Genomic DNA, 18,864 nt, shown 5'->3' on the forward strand with positions numbered 1-18,864 from the left:
TAAACCTGCTTTTGACCCTTTTCGGCCGCTTGCCCTAGTGGCCGGCAATAACCGTTTGGCTTGTCGGTTCGTATTACCACTACCCATTTGGCACCCATTGACCGGAGCTTCGCCGAATCGAATAATGCCGCACCGTGACACATGTGTTCGAACTCACGGCGGGCGACTTCCAACCTCCGTCCAGCGAGCCTCCGTGGTCGTGCGGCGTCAGGTGGGCCAGTGGTGGTGATATGATGCGTTACCTTGTGTTTCACAGGTAGCGCATCGTTTCGGGGCTTCGTGAGTTGCGGGTACTGAGCAAGTATCTTGTCGTACGTTGAGACCGGCCAAAGTGTACGGTATTAGAGTTGTCGGACGATCCCACCGCTGTTACCAGTTGTAGGAGCTGTCAGACGATCTCGCCGCTGCCACCAGTTGAAGAAGTTATAGGTCGTAGAGAGGAACGAGAGAGGAACTGGGCGTACATGGTTTATTTACAGTATTTACATTTTAAACAAGTGATATATTTACACAGTCTAGCGTGACTCCCAAATGGAGCCCGCCAAACGAAGCATACAGCATACGAGCGCACAGCTCACGAGTACATTGACGAGCACTGAACACAACGACGAGCACACTGACGAGCACGACGACGAGCACCCTGTAGCAGCGACAAACAGCTGCTTATAAACACTCCGTTTGACGTCATCGTTCGACGTCATCGTAGACTACCCGGCTTTTTGGAGGAGGAGGGCTCACACACACACGTACGCACTTTCACTGCCCCCCCCCCCCCCCCCTCCGAGGGCAGACGACCTTCGCAGCACTCGGAGCTGACCTTCGCAATGCGGCCGTCGTGGTGTCCATTGTCTTGCGTCCCCGTAGCCAGGTGGTCACGCCCGACACCAGCCGGCGCCTCTAAATTCCAGAGTTGTCTTTCTCCTGTAGTCGCCACGTGTGTCAGCAGACTGTTACGAATCCTGGGGCCTCCGCACCGCAAAGCACACTTTTCTTTTGGGGGGGGGGGGGGGTGATTCTTTTTGCTGCCGTAGTCCGCAGTTCTCTGAAGTAAGTTCGTGGTCGGTTAGCACTGTCCTCGCTGGTTCTCTGAAGGGCGACCCCACCGCGGGTGGATCGAAACACGTGCAGCGGGCTGAAATAGCTTTGCAGAGCAGTACCCCTGCACGCCGACCCTAACAACGGATGCAACATGAGGTGAGGTTGGACTGCAGGCCAGGTACATCAAGGGATGTGACGTTATCCTTTAGGCGCCGATCGCGCACACTCACATCTAGATTGTAATGGCTGAGGAAGTCCGCTCCTAGTATGGCATAGCGGACGTTGGCGATCACAAACACCTATCTGCGCAAGCGCCGGAGTCCGACGTCTAGCGTTATTGACCGCAGGCCATACGACGCGCTGGTAGTTGTGTTCACTGCGTGGAGCATGGGTGTGGACTTGCTGCGTTGGCGATCTGCGGCAGTGGTGGGAACGATAGAAATTTTGGCTCCGTTGTCGACGAGCAGGTGGGTGATGCTGTCGACTACGAAGAAGAGGCGGCTTGCGCGAGTGCCGCATGCCGGCCACTGGCTGGTGCGCTTCGCGTCCACGAACAGGGCTGGGTGCAGCGGCTTGCTTTGTTGGCGAATGCGACGGTGGTACCAACACAACTGCCACGGCGAGTATCTAGGTGCGCTGCGAGATTGTGAAGGCGGATGGTTGCGTCGAAGTTGGTCGCCAGTGTTGCCATCCATCGTCAGCTTCTACATTGCACTGGTAAGACGGTCGAATGCTTCCTCCAAGCGCGACAGTCGGGCTGCAGGCTTTGAGACTCTCGCAGCGGCGAAGCTGTGCCGCATTTTCACCTTCTGCTAACCTCTTTAATCTCAACTTAGCCACTCTGGCAACACGTCGCCGCAACGAAAGCATAAAGTTCCTGCACCCCTTAATTAAATCTCCACGCTGTGCCCGGTTAGGTAAATACGTTAGATTTGCTGAACCTTCCCGCCCCCGCAGTTCTCACAACCTAAACCTTTTGCCACTGCGACCTAGAACTAACATGAATAAACATAGTTTTTTTTTCCTCTGAACGATTGAACGTTGGAATGCATTGCCTGTAAATGTTTGTTCATTTCCCTGACCAACTTTTTGTGTACAATTGACATATGATATTAGCGCCACTTCTGCTACAGCCGATGATGGGCTGCAGTATGTAAAAATAAATAAATAAATAAATAAATAAATAAATAAATAAATAAATAAATAAATAAATAAATAAATAAACGGTCAGCGAGTGCAGCTAACCTCTCGAGACATGTTTCGTCGGGACCCGCCAGCACCATGCGTGTGGACTGTGGGAGGCGTTGCAAGAACAGTTCGCGCAGAATTGGAAGCTGGCTCTCGTTTGCGGAGTGCTCACCCAGTAACTGACGCAACCGGTGCAGGAGACGGTCGTTGGTCGCCGAGTTCCTCGAAGAGGAGCTGTTGGAGTTTACTCTCTTGCGATGGCTCGATGATCTTGCGTTTCAGGTCGCCGTATGCTGTGGCCGAAAGCGTACCCGCTAGCGAGTCGTTTACGGCATCGGTGATGTCGGTGGGTAGCACGGCGACGACGTGCAGGTACATTGCTGTCTGTAAAGTGATGCGCCGGAATTGAAAACGGGCCTCTACTTGCATAAACCAAACTCAGGGATTCTTGGGTTAAAAATCCTGGGAAGCTGAAGCTCTGCGGTGGTGACAGGAGACGTAATCACGGCGTCATCTCTGTCAGCGGGAGTGGGATCAGCGTCGTCCACGGCTAGTGTTCGAAAAAAAAAAACGTAAATGTCCCGTGTCACCACTTGTTGGGAGCTCGGTATAGCGGAGGCGAGGAACCGTTGTCAGATGGGAAGAGGGCTTGGCACCTTTGAAGGCACCGCGTCCATGAGCATACATATCTCATCAACCCATCTTCATCTGATACGTTGACCCCGGTTCTCCCCCACAATCCGGGTTGACTGGGTGGGGGGACTTGGTTCGGGCCAACGGTCCTTCCCGGACAAGGGGGCTGTTGTGGTGCAGCAACACAAAGTTACCGCACGCAACACACAAACAGCCGTGTTGGTCGTACAGGACTCGAGCCTGACTGACCCTCGGACTGCCTCGGCGCAAAAGAGGCCAAGGCATACAACTATGCAGAGCACCAAAGCCGTCCGCGGAGCAGCGCGACCAACCAAGGGTGCGCCGCCACCGGTTCTAGCTCTGGGTTCCACTGAACCAAACAAGACCCCGTAGATCGACTGGCGCACACGGCCGAGTCGAGCGACCTTAGGAGCATGCATCATAACTTAATGGAAAGCTTCCCGCCTGACTCATCAAAAATCACCGCAGGACGGGCCCACACTTCGAGAAACATCTTCTCGCCCAAGCGGTGCCGCTCCCGGGTGAGATGGAACCAGACCTCCTTCCGTGCTTTCGCAAGCACTTCATGAAGGCCCGGCGCCCTCCCCCCGAAAACTGCATCGCGGCGTGCCAACCAAACTTGGTAGGAGCACTCAGCGAGGAGAAGCACGAACTGGTTGACCGCCTGATTAGGCAAAGGGTGCAAAAATCGGACTGTCTGATAAGGAATGCCTGGGAGATTAAAAAGACTAGCAATCCTACGGAGAAGAGCTGCAGGAAGCAAACACTGCGCAAACGCATGAACCGTGTCCTCACGAGCGCCACAGAACGGGCACACTCCACGAACCGGGATGGCTGTGAAGGGCGTGTAGCCCAACGGCAGGCACCCTCGCGCCAGGCGATACATGAAAGTGGCACGCCTAGCGTCGAGGAAACTGGCCGTGATGAGCATCCAGTTTGGCCTGTGAATGGACAGGTCATACAGATGGCAATGCGGGGGGAGGCCTGGGGTGAGGATGTCTACTAACTCTTGGAGTGGAGTTGAAACTACGTCGATGTCGGGGCGAACCGTGCGGAGGCTAACCAAAGAGTTGGCAGCTGCCGCATAAATGGTGGATGGGGTACCTGAACGAGGAACACAGTGGGAAAATGTGCTCTGCGAAAACAAGCGGAGTCGGGTGCTAAGGAAAAACGAGGTAAAGCTTCGAGTCAGGAGCATATCCGAGTTAAGAGCGACCTGGGTCCATCTGATGTGTAGTGCATACACGTTTTGACAGCTTGAGAACAGAGAGCCGACTGGCTTTATTCAAACGTAAAAGCAGGTCTGCCGAGTGACAGTGGTGGCGCCCCCCAGCCGCTTTCCTTTCAAGAAAGAGCAGGGAGCAATGACCCCCACCGCGGGGAAGTGACAGATGCTCGCTACAATATACATAATTTAGTCAGCAAGCGAACGTTTACAAGTTCACACGGCCGATAACCTTGCTTCGTATTTTGCTATCGCCCTCCGCTGCGATGGCTTGTGACGTTGGCATTCTAAAATAGGGCACTGTTGCAGTTTTTAAGGGCAACAGAATTGGACAAGCGGCTGTAGCCTAAGCAGATGTTTGTAGTGCTGCAAGTGCTACTGTGCTGTGTGGTGACGGTATTCGGTGACAGTATTTGACTGTGATTGTATGTCTATGCTCCTTCCTTTCTTTATCCCTACTTTGCTATCACTTTACCTCCCCCTCCCTTTTCTCCCCAGCGTAGGGTAGCAAACCGGATCTACCCATATGGTTAACCTCCCTGCCTTCCCGTTTCTTCTCTCTCTCTCTTTGCTATCGTAATCAAAGCTTCGCCTTTCGGGCGAAACTGCGCTTTTTTTTATGCGGCGATGACATTTTCTATGTCATTCTGGTTCCGAAAATGTATTACTTCATTTCGGATGCTTGATTACACCTTTTTTCGGGACTTGTACCTCTGTATGCCGTTGAAATGTGAACCGAAAACGAATTACCGACCGTAACTCGTTTTGGCCTGCGGGAGCAGCACAACCTCAGGCTCGACGAGTTTTGACTCGCCATTGGGAATACTCGTACAACCTCCCACGATGAGTACAGCTCGGCGTTGGGGGTTAACTGTTGAAGTCCCTTATTGCCCGGGGGACGCCCAACTTGTGTGTTTAAAAGAAGGCGGATTCTGATTTACAGGTGCCAGTGCCACCGAGCTTTTCTGAAGATGTCCACCTGCCTAGTGCACGCTTGTTCGCCCATGGCCCGATTTAACGTTCCCTGCCCGTAGGCCAGCCACGCACGTGATTCCCCCGAACACGTAAGGCCGGCAAAATTTTCCCAGCGCGCGGCATTCCCCACGACACCCCATGCACGGCACACCGAGCATTTATTTGACAAGTTTAAAATTATCACAGCTCACGAAATCTATAGGCGTCGACTTTTGCAGAAGTTTTATTACATGAACAGGAAAAACGATCTATCCCTTGTTAAATTATCATGCTTAGAAGAACGTGTCCCCTCAAGTTTCACAAGAAACACAGAACCCTGGACTGTGCACCATTTTAGGACTAATTACAGCTCACAAATGCTAAAAAACAACTTACCAAGGCTTTTAAATGCTTACAGCAAATCTGGCATTGATATATATGCCCTTACCCCATCAGAATTTTCTCGACTAATTCAGTGTGACTAATATTAATGTTTATATGGCCAGCTATTTCAGAAGTGCAGATTAAATGAGTTTTACAGCTTTTTGTTCACATTTATATTACATATATATGTGTATATATTTTTTGTCTGTCATATGTGAAACGTTTTGTAGCTTCTTTACGCACAACTACTCACTTTTTATGCATTCTTGCAAAACTGTGTATATTTTTTTTTTGTTAAAAACACGCGGCAGCTCCGCGCTGCCCATGTCTTGTGGTCATAGGGGGCAGGGTGTTTTTTCAAGCTGCACTTGCAGCTTTGCTTCCCTGTCTCCCCCAATCTATTGGAAATAAAGATATATTCATATTCATGTGTACGTGCTCGCGGCTCAGGGACAGCGCCACTCCGGGCCGAAGCTCCCCGTGGCGCAGTGCAGTATATTTAGCCACCGGGGCTGGCAGCAGCAGCGTCGGCAGGTGCAGTGGCGTGTCGGCGCCGCGTAAACAAGAGAGGGGACGACACTTGCGCAACGGCGGATTCAGGCCGAGCCCAAGGTCAAGGATGCAGCGTCGCCAAGCGCTGCTTGTTCCGTTCGCCTCGATAGCAGCGAGCTACTCGTGCACCAAGCACAAGCCTACGCGCGCTACACTTGGGAGGCCGGTCAGTTGCCGGGTGGACGGCTGGGCATTGTTACCCGAACGCTACAGGAGTAAGACGAACAACTGATACCTCTTTCCCGAAAGCGTTATAGATGACATTGCTTGTCTGACTGAAACTTGGCTCAGTGCTTCCTGTTGGAGTCGGGCTTATTTTTCTAGCGATTATTGAGAAGGCTCCACAATTACGAGAACAAGATTAAAGACGGTGTAGGGACGGTCCTCATAGCTTGTCGTGCCATATTATATGCATTTACATAGAATGGTGGGTTCAAGTTCCAATGTGTGGTGGTATCAACTATCTAGTTGGGAGCTACTATTTGCCTCGCAGCAAAAAGCCGCGCAAATTGAACACGCATGGATGGAAGAAACACCGAACGTGCCAACTCGTGGTTTTTCACCCACAGCGTAAAGGAACTTGCCCTGCTGTCAGCCTTGTTACTACTTTCCTCCTAATTTGGATATCACCGTTTTCGCTGAACATTTTGCTGATTTAGACAAAAAGCATGACTTTATCAAGTATGATATCCATATTTACGGGGACTCAAATCGGCCCAGCGTTGACTGGTCAACCAGCCTACTGTGTGACGGTTTTATACTGCAGTTGCTGTGACATGGTTACTGGCGCGAACAACGGAAAAAGGTGGGACAGGATAGAGCGCACTGTGCTGCCCCACCTTTTCCATTGGTATGTCACAGCAACGGCATCAACACGAACTAGCCCAACTTCCTGCGTTAATTACTCTTTACTGCACAATGTCCGATTGTTTTCGTCAGCTTGAATATCGGCTTCAGCGGTATAATAAAATAAGAAACTGTGCTGGTAATACCTTAGATTTAATAATATCAAATACGGCAGTTTTTGACGTCTGTTAAACGCGTAACGCATTGGTTCAGGTAGATAAATATCACCCGCCGTTTAGTGTCTGTCTCGTGTCAAAACGTCCCTGAAGCGCAAGTATGCGCGGGCTGGTCATTGTACAGCAATCTGAACGGCTATGACTGATATGACGGGGGTTCACTTTTCAATGCAACGGATGTTGAGCCTTGCGCTCAGCTGCTTACTTCAACTGTGCAAGACGCTATGACAAAATTTATTCATCGCTGAAACCCAGATTTCCATCGTGGTTTTTCGCGGACTTACAGTATTATTTGAGAAAGAAACAGATGTATCGTAATCTGTAGATATGTCTAGATTGTGAAGACTGGTACAGGTACATTCGCCATTTGCAGAGGCATAGTGAGAAAATTGCTCGCTAGTGATGAAGCTCTTTATCAAGAGAGTCTTGGGGTAAACATGAGTGAGGATCCCAGTCGCATGTGGTGCTATGCCACAGCGAAGGGAAAAGATAAAATAAATGTGAAAGTAGTGAAATTTCAAAGATAATCTTTCCTCCAGGCCACAGGAGGTATTGCGAGGTATTTGTTGAACTTTTTGGTCGAAGTTTCTCGCAACCATTCCTGCTACCATGAATAATGCTGATTGCTTAGAATATTAACCGCCAACAGAAGACGGAGTATTCTAATGCAAGATCACTGCGGGTGGTAACAGAGTCCCTAACTTTATATTCAATGGCAGCACTAATACTTTCGTTCCAGTGCTAACATACTTGTTTAAACTCGCGTTTTTTCCGTCTCGATGGAAATTCGCATTGGTTATCGCGGTAACTAACTCTAAGACCTCCTGTCATATCAGTTATTGTCGTTCTGTTTTCCTTCTTTGTTGCTTTTCGAAACTTATGGGTATACTTAAGTCTTTACTTGAAGCAAAAGTTATCGCCCGTGCAACACAGTTTTTCGGAAAGGAAGATCGGTAGAAACAAACTTATGTATTTTTCTTGGCTGTAGCAAACCAACAGTATTATACCGAGGTCAGATTGACACAGTGTATTTGGACATGAACAAATAATTTGACGCCGTTTCTCACAAGGTGCTGTAGTTTAAATTGAAGGCGCACGGGTTACGTCCGCGTAATTTATAGTGCTTTGCTAGCTACCTATAAAATCGCCAGAACGGGGCTAAAATTTTGGATTCTCATCACTTCGTGTCTTCTTCTGGAGTGCCTCAGGGTTTTAAACCTGGACCAGTGCTCTTCGCAGTGTTTGTAAACGCTTCGCCGTCGAGTATTGATCATGCTGAGCTCTAACTGTTGCTGATGACTTGATACTGTATTGCAGAATGGTAAGCTCACATGACTGCCATTGGTTATGCAACGTGACACCAGTTCTATTGAAAAATAGTGTTGATTAAACAGGCTTAATTTGAACCTGAAAATAAATACAGTAATGTCGTTCACTAGGAAGCTTGAAACAGTCAAGTTGAATTATTGACTTTCGCGGTAGGGATACTACTTGTATCGCATGTAAGGGATCTCGGAGTTGAAATAGACAGCAAGCTCTATTTTTCTCCACATGTGTCGAATATATTGTTAACATGGCCCTACGATCCCTTGGTGTATTATCAAGGTTAATAAAAAAAGTTTCGTAGAAATCAATGTATTCGTGCTCTCTACTGTTCACGGCTATAGAGTGTGCATCAATTGTTTGGAACTGTGCGCCACTTTTATTACAGCTATTAAGGTGAAAAAGTGCAGCGCAAATTTGGGTATACGACAAGTGCACTGGCCGACGCCGGTTTATCATCATCATCATCATCATCATCATCATCATCAGCCTGGCTACGCCCACTGCAGGATACAGGCCTCTCCCATACTTCTCCAACTACCCCAGCCATGTGTAATTGTGGCCATGTTGTCCCTAATCTCATCCGCCCACCTAACTTCCTGCCGCCCCCTTATACGCCTGCCTTCTCTTGGAATCCAGTCCGTAACTCTTGATGGCCATCGGTTATCTTCCCTTCTCATTACATGCCCTCTCCATGCTCATTTCTTTTTCGCGATTTCAACTAAGATGTAATTAACTCGCGTTTGTTGCCTCATCCAATCTGCTCTCTTCTTATCCCTTAACGTCACACCCATCATTCTTCTTTCCATAGCTCGTTGCGTCGTCCTCAATTTAAGTAGAACCCTTTTCGCAAGCGTACAGGTTTCTGTCCCGTACGTGAGTACTGGTAAGACAGGTAAGACACAGCTGTTATATACTTTTCTTTTGAGGGATAATGGCAACCTCCTGTTCATAATCTGAGAATGCTTGCCAAGCGCACCCCAGCCCATTCTTATTCTTCTGATTATTTCAGTCTCATGATCCGGATCCGCGGTCACTACCTGTCCTAAATGGATGTATTCCCTTACCAGCTCCAGTGTCTCGCTACCTATCGTAAACTGCTGTTCTCTTCCAAAGCTGTTAAACATTACTTCAGTTTTCTGCACATTAATTTTTAGACTCACGCTTCTACTTTGCCTTTCCAGGTCAGTGAGCATGCACTGCCACTGGTCCCCCGAGCTACTAAGCAAGGTGTGTGTTTCAGTTTTTCTTTTTTATGCGAAGCATATTACGAGGGCTCAACCCAGCTCCACAGGCGCGGCGGTGTCGCCTTGAATACCACGTGACACCGTGACGTCACGACAGAGGAGAAGTGGCTTTGGCCCAGCTCTTGCAAGATGGGCTGGGTGGGAATCGAACCAGGGTCTCCGGAGTGTGAGACGGAGACGCTACCACTGAGCCACGACTACGATGCTTCAAAGCGGTACAAAAGCGCCTCTACTGAATGCGGTGCTGCCTTAGAAACGAGCTGTTTCTAAGGCTCAGGCGTGCGTCGCTTGCTCAGGCGCACATTTCGTTGCCGCGCCGAACGCTGCGTTGCTCGACGCTCACCGCGTCCAATGCGGGGCGTCCAAGGCGAAGCAGAGTAACGCATGAGTTGTTTCTTCGTCTAGCCGAACCAAATATAGCCAAGCAACAGCAGTTCACCAAGCTAAACAGTGGTTCAACAACTAAAATAAAGGCTAGTATGCTTCGCATCCTGGGCTTAACCTTACCTAAGCCACAGCCATTTTTTTTTATCCTTCTCTCTCTCACACCTATTGCATCCCCTTGCCCCTCCCCCAGTACAGGTTAGCCAACCGGAGATAATCTCGGGTTAACCTCCCTGTCTTTCCTTTGCCTTTCTCTCTCTCTCTAAGCAAGGCAACATCACAGGCCAATCGCAAGTTACTAAGGTATTCTACATTAACTCTTATCCTCAATTCTTGCCAATCCAGGTCTCTGAATACCTCCAGTAAACACGCTGTGAATAGCAATGGAGAGATCGTATCTCCCTGCCCGACGCCCTTCTTTAGTGGGATTTTGTTGCTTTCTTTATGGAGGACTGCGGTGGCTGTGAAGGCGCTATAGATATCTTTCAGTATGTTTACATACGGCTCGTCTACACCCTGACCCGTAATGCCTGCATGACTGCAGAGGTTTCGGCTGAATCAAACGCTTTCTCGTAATCATTGAAAGCTATATATTAGGATTGGTTATATTCCGGACATTTCTCTATCACCTGATTGATAGTGTGAATATGATCTATTGTTAAGTAGTCTTTACGGAATCCTGCCTGGTTCTTTGGTTGACAGAAGTCTAAGAAGTTCCTGATTCTATTTGCGATTACCTTAGTAAATACTTTGTAGGCAACGGGCAGTAAGCTGATCGGTCTATAATTTTTCAAGTCTCCATCGTCCCCTTTCATATAGATTACGATTATGTTGGCGATCGTCCAAGATTCCGGTACGCTCGAGGTCATGCGGCATTGCGTATACAGGGTGGCCAGTTTTTCTAGAACAATCTGCCCAATATCCTTCAACAAATCTGCTCTTACGTGATCCTCCCCAGCTGCCTTCCCCCTTTGCACAGCTCCCAAAGTTTTAGGCCAATGCTCCGAAAGAACATCTGCGTTGAAGGCCCTGCTCGCGCTATTAAGGTTCTTGCGGTCTACGGGGCTTCACGACAGACTCTGAGATTGCCGCCCCCTACTGCTCTGTAGTGTACGCGCTTTGTTCGTGCTTGTCTCCCTTTCTTTCTATCTCCCCCTCCCACTCTGTTTCTCTTTTTATCCCTCTTAAGCCTTCCCTCTATGCAGGGTAGCCAACCGTAACTACCTCTGGTTAACCTCCCTGCCTTTCTCTGCATTTTTTTCTCTCACTCTCTCCCAAGGCTTTCTTTACTTCTTCCGGCGTTACTCGTGGGATGTCAAATTCCTCTAGACTAATCCCTCTTCCATTATCGTCGGGGGTGCCACTGGAACTGTCTAATTCTCTATAGAACTCTTCAGCCACTTGAACTATCTCATCCATATTAGTAATGATATTGCCGGCTTTGTCTCTTAGCGCATACATCTGATTCTTGCCTATTCCTAGTTTCTTCACTGCTTTCAGGCTTCCACCATTGCTGAGAGCATGCTCAATTTTATGCATATTATACTTTCTTATGTCAGCTACCTTACGCTTGTTGATTAACTTGGAAAGTTTGGCCAGTTCTATTCTAGCTGTAGGGTTAGAGGCTTTCATACATAGGTTTTCTTAATCAGATTATCCGTCTCCTGCGATAGCTTACCGGTATTCTGTCTAACGAAGTTGCCACCGAGTTCTATTGCACGCTCCTTAATGATGTCCATAAGATTGTCTTTCATTGCTTCAACAATCAGGTCCTCTTCCTGAGTTGAAGCCGAATACCTGTTCTGTAGCTTGATCCGGAATTCCTCCATTTTTCCTCTTACCGCTAACTCATTGATCGGCTTCTTATGTACCAGTTTCTTCCTTTCCCTCCTCAAGTCTAGGCTAATTCGAGTTCTTACCATCCTATGGTCACTGCAGCGCACCTTGCAGAGCACGTCCACATCTTCTATGATGCCAGGGTTAGCGCAGGGTATGAAGGGTATTTCAATTCTAGTCTCGCCATTCGGGCTCCTCCACGTCCACTTTCGTTTATCCGGCTTGCGGAAGAAGGTATTCATATTTCGCGAATTATTCCGTTCTGCAAACTCTACTAATAACTCGCCCCTGCTATTCTTATATTTGACATAAAACTGTTTACAGCGCAAACACATGCAACCACAAAGTAAGGGACAGGACACAAGCGCTGACTGTCAACTAACATTTATTAACGGAAGACGGGTGCCTTATATAAGGGGAAAGGCAGAAGCGAAAGGGGAAGGGAATAATACAATCGGGGAAAATGATGATGCGCGCCGATAAACGAACATGCCAGCAGTCAACGCATACAGGCGCGAAGAAACAAGAAAACGATGAAACTAGACAAACACTAACAAAAAGACGAGGGATACTAAGATACAGTGAAATCAGAAAGCAGCCGCTTCCAAAAATTGAAGCTCTGCCGCAAAAAGCGATACAGAAGGGGTGCTTACGCACTTGCTGCCATATTTGTGTATGTAGAACGTTTCCAAACTGACGCGCGCCGTCTCGTCGGCACTCGATCTTCCCGAGAATCTTCGTCTCTCCCAAACGAGCCTCGCAACCTGTGCATCCAATTACATGCGCGACCAAATGTGCGTACTTGTCCTTTAAGTTGCTTAAATTTCGGGCATGTTCCCCCAAGCGTTCATTAATGCAGCGGCCGGTTTGGCCGACATAAGCCTTTCCACACTTCAAGGGAATGGCGTAGACCACTCCTTTGGAACACTTGATGAACGGCTTCTCATGTTTTAGCTGGCAACCTCTTTTTTTAGAGTTGCAGATGCGTGGGCATAACTGCGCCAGCTTGTTGGGTGCCGAAAAAACAACGGAAACACCATGCCTGTTGGCTACCTTCTTAAGACTGTGCGAAGTCTTGTGCAGGTACGGCACAACCAAAGGCTTGTCGGTCTTCCGACGGTCATCTTTTACTCGTGTTCCCAGTTTTAGCTTCTGAAGGAGGGTCTCAGACACCGCAATCAAAACCGAATGGGGGAATCCCGCCGCCACAAGTCGGCTGGCCTGATTCTCAAAACTTGTCTGCATCAGGTGCGGGCACGACTTCTGAAGAGACGATTCCAAACAGTGCGACGCTATAGCTCTTTTTACAGTTTTGGAATGCGCTGAATCATATGGCAGCAAGTCCTTTTTTGCGCGAGGGAAGTAGCCCCAGCAAACGTGGTTTTCATCAAAGGTTAGTCTCAGGTCTAAAAACTGTAAGGCATTTGCGTCAGGTAGTTCGTGGGTAAAATTTAGCCCAAGTGCATGCTTGTCAAATGCGTTTAAAACTTCACCTACTGTAGAGAGGTAGGTGAAGGCCGTCTGCTTTTTTAAAAGCACTAAAAAGTCATCTACGTATCTAAAAACCTTTAAAACGAACCCCCCCCAAAACGACCTATCTAAAAATCTATCTACCTTTGCTAAAAAAATATCGCAAAGAATTGGAGCCACGCAGGACCCAATGCAGATACCGTTGCGCTGCAAAAAAGGCAGGTTGTCATAAACAATAAAAGTAGATTTGAGGTAAAACTGCAACAAAGATATAAAATTATCTACTGACAAGCCTGTTGAGTTCCGGAATGACACTTCGCCGTTTGCTTCTACGCATTCTCTAACAGCCAACAAAAGCTGATCCTGAGGCACAGAATAAAACAAGTCCTGTACATCTACAGAAAAACCAAAGCCAATGTTGTCTGTGCTCTCAATAAACGGCGCGACATCCGTAGATTTCTTTGTTAAGAACGGATCATCCAAAGCAAGTGTTTTGAGATGCTTTTGCAAAAACCGACTAACGTTTATTTGCCACGAACCTTCTTCACTAACGATAGTCCGGAATGGAATATCTGGTTTGTGGGTCTTGGCTGTAAAAAATGCGTTTAGGCTACTACCTCTGCTATTAGCAAAACATGAGAAGCCGTTCATCAAGTGTTCCAAAGGAGTGGTCTACGCCATTCCCTTGAAGTGTGGAAAGGCTTATGTCGGCCAAACCGGCCGCTGCATTAATGAACGCTTGGGGGAACATGCCCGAAATTTAAGCAACTTAAAGGACAAGTACGCACATTTGGTCGCGCATGTAATTGGATGCACAGGTTGCGAGGCTCGTTTGGGAGAGACGAAGATTCTCGGGAAGAGTGCCGACGAGACGGCGCGCGTCAGTTTGGAAACGTTCTACATACACAAATATGGCAGCAAGTGCGTAAGCACCCCTTCTGTATCGCTTTTTGCGGCAGAGCTTCAATTTTTGGAAGCGGCTGCTTTCTGATTTCACTGTATCTTAGTATCCCTCGTCTTTTTGTTAGTGTTTGTCTAGTTTCATCGTTTTCTTGTTTCTTCGCGCCTGTATGCGTTGACTGCTGGCATGTTCGTTTATCGGTGCGCATCATCATTTTCCCCGATTGTATTATTCCCTTCCCCTTTCGCTTCTGCCTTTCCCCTTATATAAGGCACCCGTCTTCCGTTAATAAATGTTAGTTGACAGTCAGCGCTTGTGTCCTGTCCCTTACTTTGTGGTTGCATGTGTTTGCGCTGTAAACAGTTTTATGTCAAGTATGCACCAACTCGCCCAGAAAGAAGTTTTAATGCTATTCTTATAACCTATGCCATATTCTCCCACTGACTTGTCTCCAGCCTGCTTCTTGCCTACCCTGACATTGAAGTCGCCCATCAGTATTGTGTATTTTGTTTTCACTTTACCCATCGCGGATTCCACGTCTTCAAAGAAGCTTTCGACTTGCTGGTCATCATGCCTAGATGTAGGCGCGTGGACCTGTACGACCTTCAATTTGTACTTCTTATGAAGTTTCACAACCTGATCTGCCACCCTCTCGTCAATGCTATAGAATTCCTATATGTTACCAGCTATATCCTTATTAATCAGGAATCCGACTCTTAGTTCTCGTCTTTCCGCTAAGCCCCGGTAGCATAGGACGGGCCCACTTTTTAGCACTGTACATGCTTCATTTGTCCTCCTAACCTCCCTGAGCCCTATATATCCCATTTAGTGCCCGCTAATTCCTCCAATAGCACTGCTAGACACGACTCACTAGATAACGTTCTCGCGTTAAACGTTGCCAGGTTCAGATTCCAATGGCTGCCTGTCCGGATCCAGAGATTTTATAGTTTATATAGTTATAGGCGGCTTTATAGTTGTGAACTAACATTGGCAGGCTGCGTGAAAGACATCGCCACATGCTACGCCAAGTTGCGCGAGGTGACCGCGCTCGACGCTGCCCTCACCTTCTTGCGCTTTCGCATCTCTCGTGACGCTGGCTCTGCGCACGCTTTATCCTGAAGTTCGTTTAGGGGCGCCCAATATCACGACTGCAGGCTATATATGTTTCCGAGCAGTAATCTTTTTTTATTTGTGTGTGATTGTGTATAGTCCTATTATTCGCAGTCAGCTTTGCCATCGCTTCTTTGCTTGTCTACTGTACATTAATCACTTAACAAATGTTTTCTCCATTATTCTTCTCCCATTAGGCAAAATATGTGATAGATATGATGCAGTGTGCTGTCGCCAAGACTGCAAGGCTGTTGGCAGCCATTAGAAATAAACCAAATGAAAATAGTAGGAGTAGGGCGTGGAACCGGCGAGATGGCGGTGACCCTTACAAGCTTTCTACTGCTCACGCAGGTGTTTACGGCGAACTTCTCCCCGGCGGTCCTTCCTCACGGATTACCTTTCGACGACGTATGCCAGGAATTGTTCGACAGCGGTTCTTCGTCTTCGACAGATTTGTTCGAGGCCTTCAACCTACAACAGTGTCCAGCTGGTGACGAATTTGAACATTTTCCGTTTCCGAGCTGGCAACATTGCCAAGAGGGCGTTGACGCTGTCAAGTGTCAACTAACCAGCGGAGCAGCACTGTGACGATGGGGCGTAGAACCGGCGAGATGGCGGTGACCCTTACAAGCTTTCTCCTGCTCACGCAGGTTGGCTCTTTTTGCTCTTTGAAAGCGTCGCGCTTCATTTTGCCGGTTCCACCCCAAATGCTTTATCTTACTTTTTCCTGTCGGCGACGCGGTTCTGTGGTGTCGAATCGTGTGCATGTCAAGCGGCACTTTTCACTTTTTCGTAGCCCGGCATTTTACCTACTTATTTTGCTGCTTTGTGGCGGAGATATTGAGTGTAACCCAGGTCCGTCAACTGCTGAACAAATCCACGAACTGTTAAAGGGTCAAAGTGCAATACTTTCCAAGTTATCGCAGCTCACCGCAGACGTTACTGACGTTAAAGCTCGCCTTCGTTCGTTGGAAACTAAGCTAGCAAAGATCGACACAATTGAAAAAACCTTGGCTAACGTTGAAGATCAGCAGCGACAAGATCACGATGCTTTGGCAGGCATGATTAAAAAATTGGACGACTTGGAAAATCGTGGGAGGCGCAATAATTTGCTTTTTTATGGCTTGGCAGATTCTAATGCCAATGAGACGGCAGCCCAGTCTGAGGAACTCATAATGAGTCTGTGCACTGCGAAGCTTGAATTGCCTTCGTTAGCTATTGAACGTGCACATAGGCTGGGTAAATTCTGCGCAGGAAAAAATCGGCCCGTCATTGTTTGTTTCAATTCTTTTAAAGACCGCCAAGCCGTGCTTGCAAAAGCATTCAAGCTCAAGGGATCGAGCGTTGCTATATCTGAAGACTTTTCCCGTACTGTCCGTGATAAGCGAAAGAAATTATGGGCGTATGCCAAACAAAACAGCGAAGAAGGCTTGAAACCAGTTCTGAAGTTTGATTCGCTTCACTTGGGGAGCAGGCGCTTTCAATGGGACGGTAAAGCCGGCGTTGCACGGGAGCAATGACAAATTACTGTTAATGCTGCGATGTGCCCCGTCAGCATTCTGTTAGTCAACTGCCGCAGTGTCAAAAATAAAATTGATGATTTTCATTTTTTTCTTCGTACTATCCAACCGACCATTGTTTTGGGAACAGAATCTTGGCTTGACCCAACTGTCGCAAGCACTGAAGTATTTCCGGACACGTACGAGTGTTTTCGTCGTGACCGCTGTGCGCGTGGTGGAGGGGTGTTTATTCTTGTCCACAATAGTATCCCAAGCGTGCAAATGGAATTTCCGGATAATGAAATTGAATCGATTTTTTGTAAAGTAAGGCTACTCAATGGGAAAGCAATTGTTCTTGGGTCATTTTATACGCCTCCTGGTCCTTCTGTAGAACCACTAGTTCATTTAGCCAATTTTCTTGAAACTATTAAGAATGAATGCCTTGTTCTAGGGGGGGACTTTAATCTTCCGGATGTTGATTGGTCAGCTGGGGAACCAAGGGATACTGCTCGAGGGAGCCTATACTCAACTTTCTTTGATATTTTAGATCAGAACACTTTTTATCAGTATGTGCACGAGCCATCACGCACTGACGGAACAGGTCACGTACTCGACCTTTTGCTCTGTAACGTGCCTGATGTTGTATACAATGTACGGATGTTGCCAGGTTTGAGCGATCACAACGTTGTTCTAGCAGATTTATCAGTTCAGTATGTGAAGGTTGCAAAAACACCTAGTCGAAAGATTTATGCCTACAGCAGGGCCAACTACGAGGCGATTAGCGCTGCTTTCGAGTCGTTCTTTCCAACTTTTGATGCACTCGCAGATAATCTAGATATCGAACAACTATGGAATACTTTCAAATTGAAATTGTTCGAACTACGTGAAGCTTTTGTCCCATCACGAGTTATATCAAGTAGGCGAGCTCGAGACAAACCCTGGTTTAACACAGAGTTACGTGCCCTTGTTCGACGACAGCGACGAAACTATCAAAGATATAAGGCGTCTAATTCGCCAGAGCATTTGGCCTTGCTGAAAGCAACAAAAACTGAATTTAGGCGAAAGTCCGACATCGCTAAGGACTTCTATTTCTTTAATCTAGGAGAAAGACTTGTCACGGATACCAAAGAATTTTGGAGGTATGTGAAGCGTAATGGCAAAGACAACAGATCAATACCTGCTTTGAAAAATGAGGAAACTATTATTCATGATAATCAGTCTAAAGTTGAAATTTTTAGCCGTTATTTTTCATCTGTCTTTTTGCCGTCAAGCTCACGTACTGTCTGTTTTGAATTACCTGCTGAAATAGACCCCATGCCAGAAGTTACCTTTTGTGTCGATGGTATCCGCAAATTATTAAAAGATGTGAACCAGGCTAAGGCATGCGGCCCTGATGACATTCCTGCCGCTATCATACGGAACTGTGCGGACGCATTATGCTTTTATTTCGTCCGGATGTTTCAGAAGTCCCTCAATGAAACTGATATGCCAGATGATTGGAAGTTAGCGCGAGTCGTGCCCATACATAAGAGTGGGGTGCGTAACTCCGTTCAGAACTACAGGCCCGTTTCCTTAACTAGTATAACCTGCAAAATTATGGAGCATGTAATATACAGTTGTGTTATGGCCCACTTAACTAAGCATAATCTCCTAAGTCCCTGCCAACATGGTTTCAGGCGTGGTTTATCGTGCAATACACAGTTGGTAGAGTTTATTCATGATTTAGCCTCGGCAGTTGATAAGCAACAAGTTGTGGACTGCGTTTTCTTGGATTTCAGTAAAGCGTTTGATGTAGTCGCACACAGTCTCCTACTCTCCAAATTAAAAGCTTATAACTTGGATGTTAAAATAATAGCGTGGATTGCCGAATATTTGTCATTGCGGAAACAGGCTGTGGTTCTGAACGGTATATCTTCGCAATATGCATCAGTTACGTCGGGAGTTCCCCAAGGCTCAGTGTTGGGGCCACTATTGTTTTTGTTGTATATTAATGATATTTCAGCTGGTATACAGTCTTCATTCAGGATGTTTGCTGATGATTGTGTTGTTTATAGAGTCGTAGATGCCATTTCCGATT

At 47.5% G+C, this 18,864-nt stretch overlaps 1 protein-coding gene across 1 annotated transcript in view; it reads left to right on the forward strand.

Annotated features, from left to right (window-relative positions):
• Positions 1-15,756, forward strand: part of LOC139060740 (uncharacterized) — a 49,421-nt gene extending 33,665 nt beyond the window's left edge. The window contains exon 3 of the mRNA XM_070539807.1: positions 15,640-15,756. The gene's annotated coding sequence lies outside the window, so the exon portion shown is untranslated. The remainder of the gene's footprint in view (positions 1-15,639) is intronic.
• The last annotated feature ends 3,108 nt before the right edge of the window (positions 15,757-18,864 follow it).

The sequence above is a fragment of the Dermacentor albipictus genome, chromosome 6 (assembly GCF_038994185.2).
Source record: "Dermacentor albipictus isolate Rhodes 1998 colony chromosome 6, USDA_Dalb.pri_finalv2, whole genome shotgun sequence".
Classification (NCBI taxonomy): Eukaryota; Metazoa; Arthropoda; class Arachnida; order Ixodida; family Ixodidae; genus Dermacentor; species Dermacentor albipictus.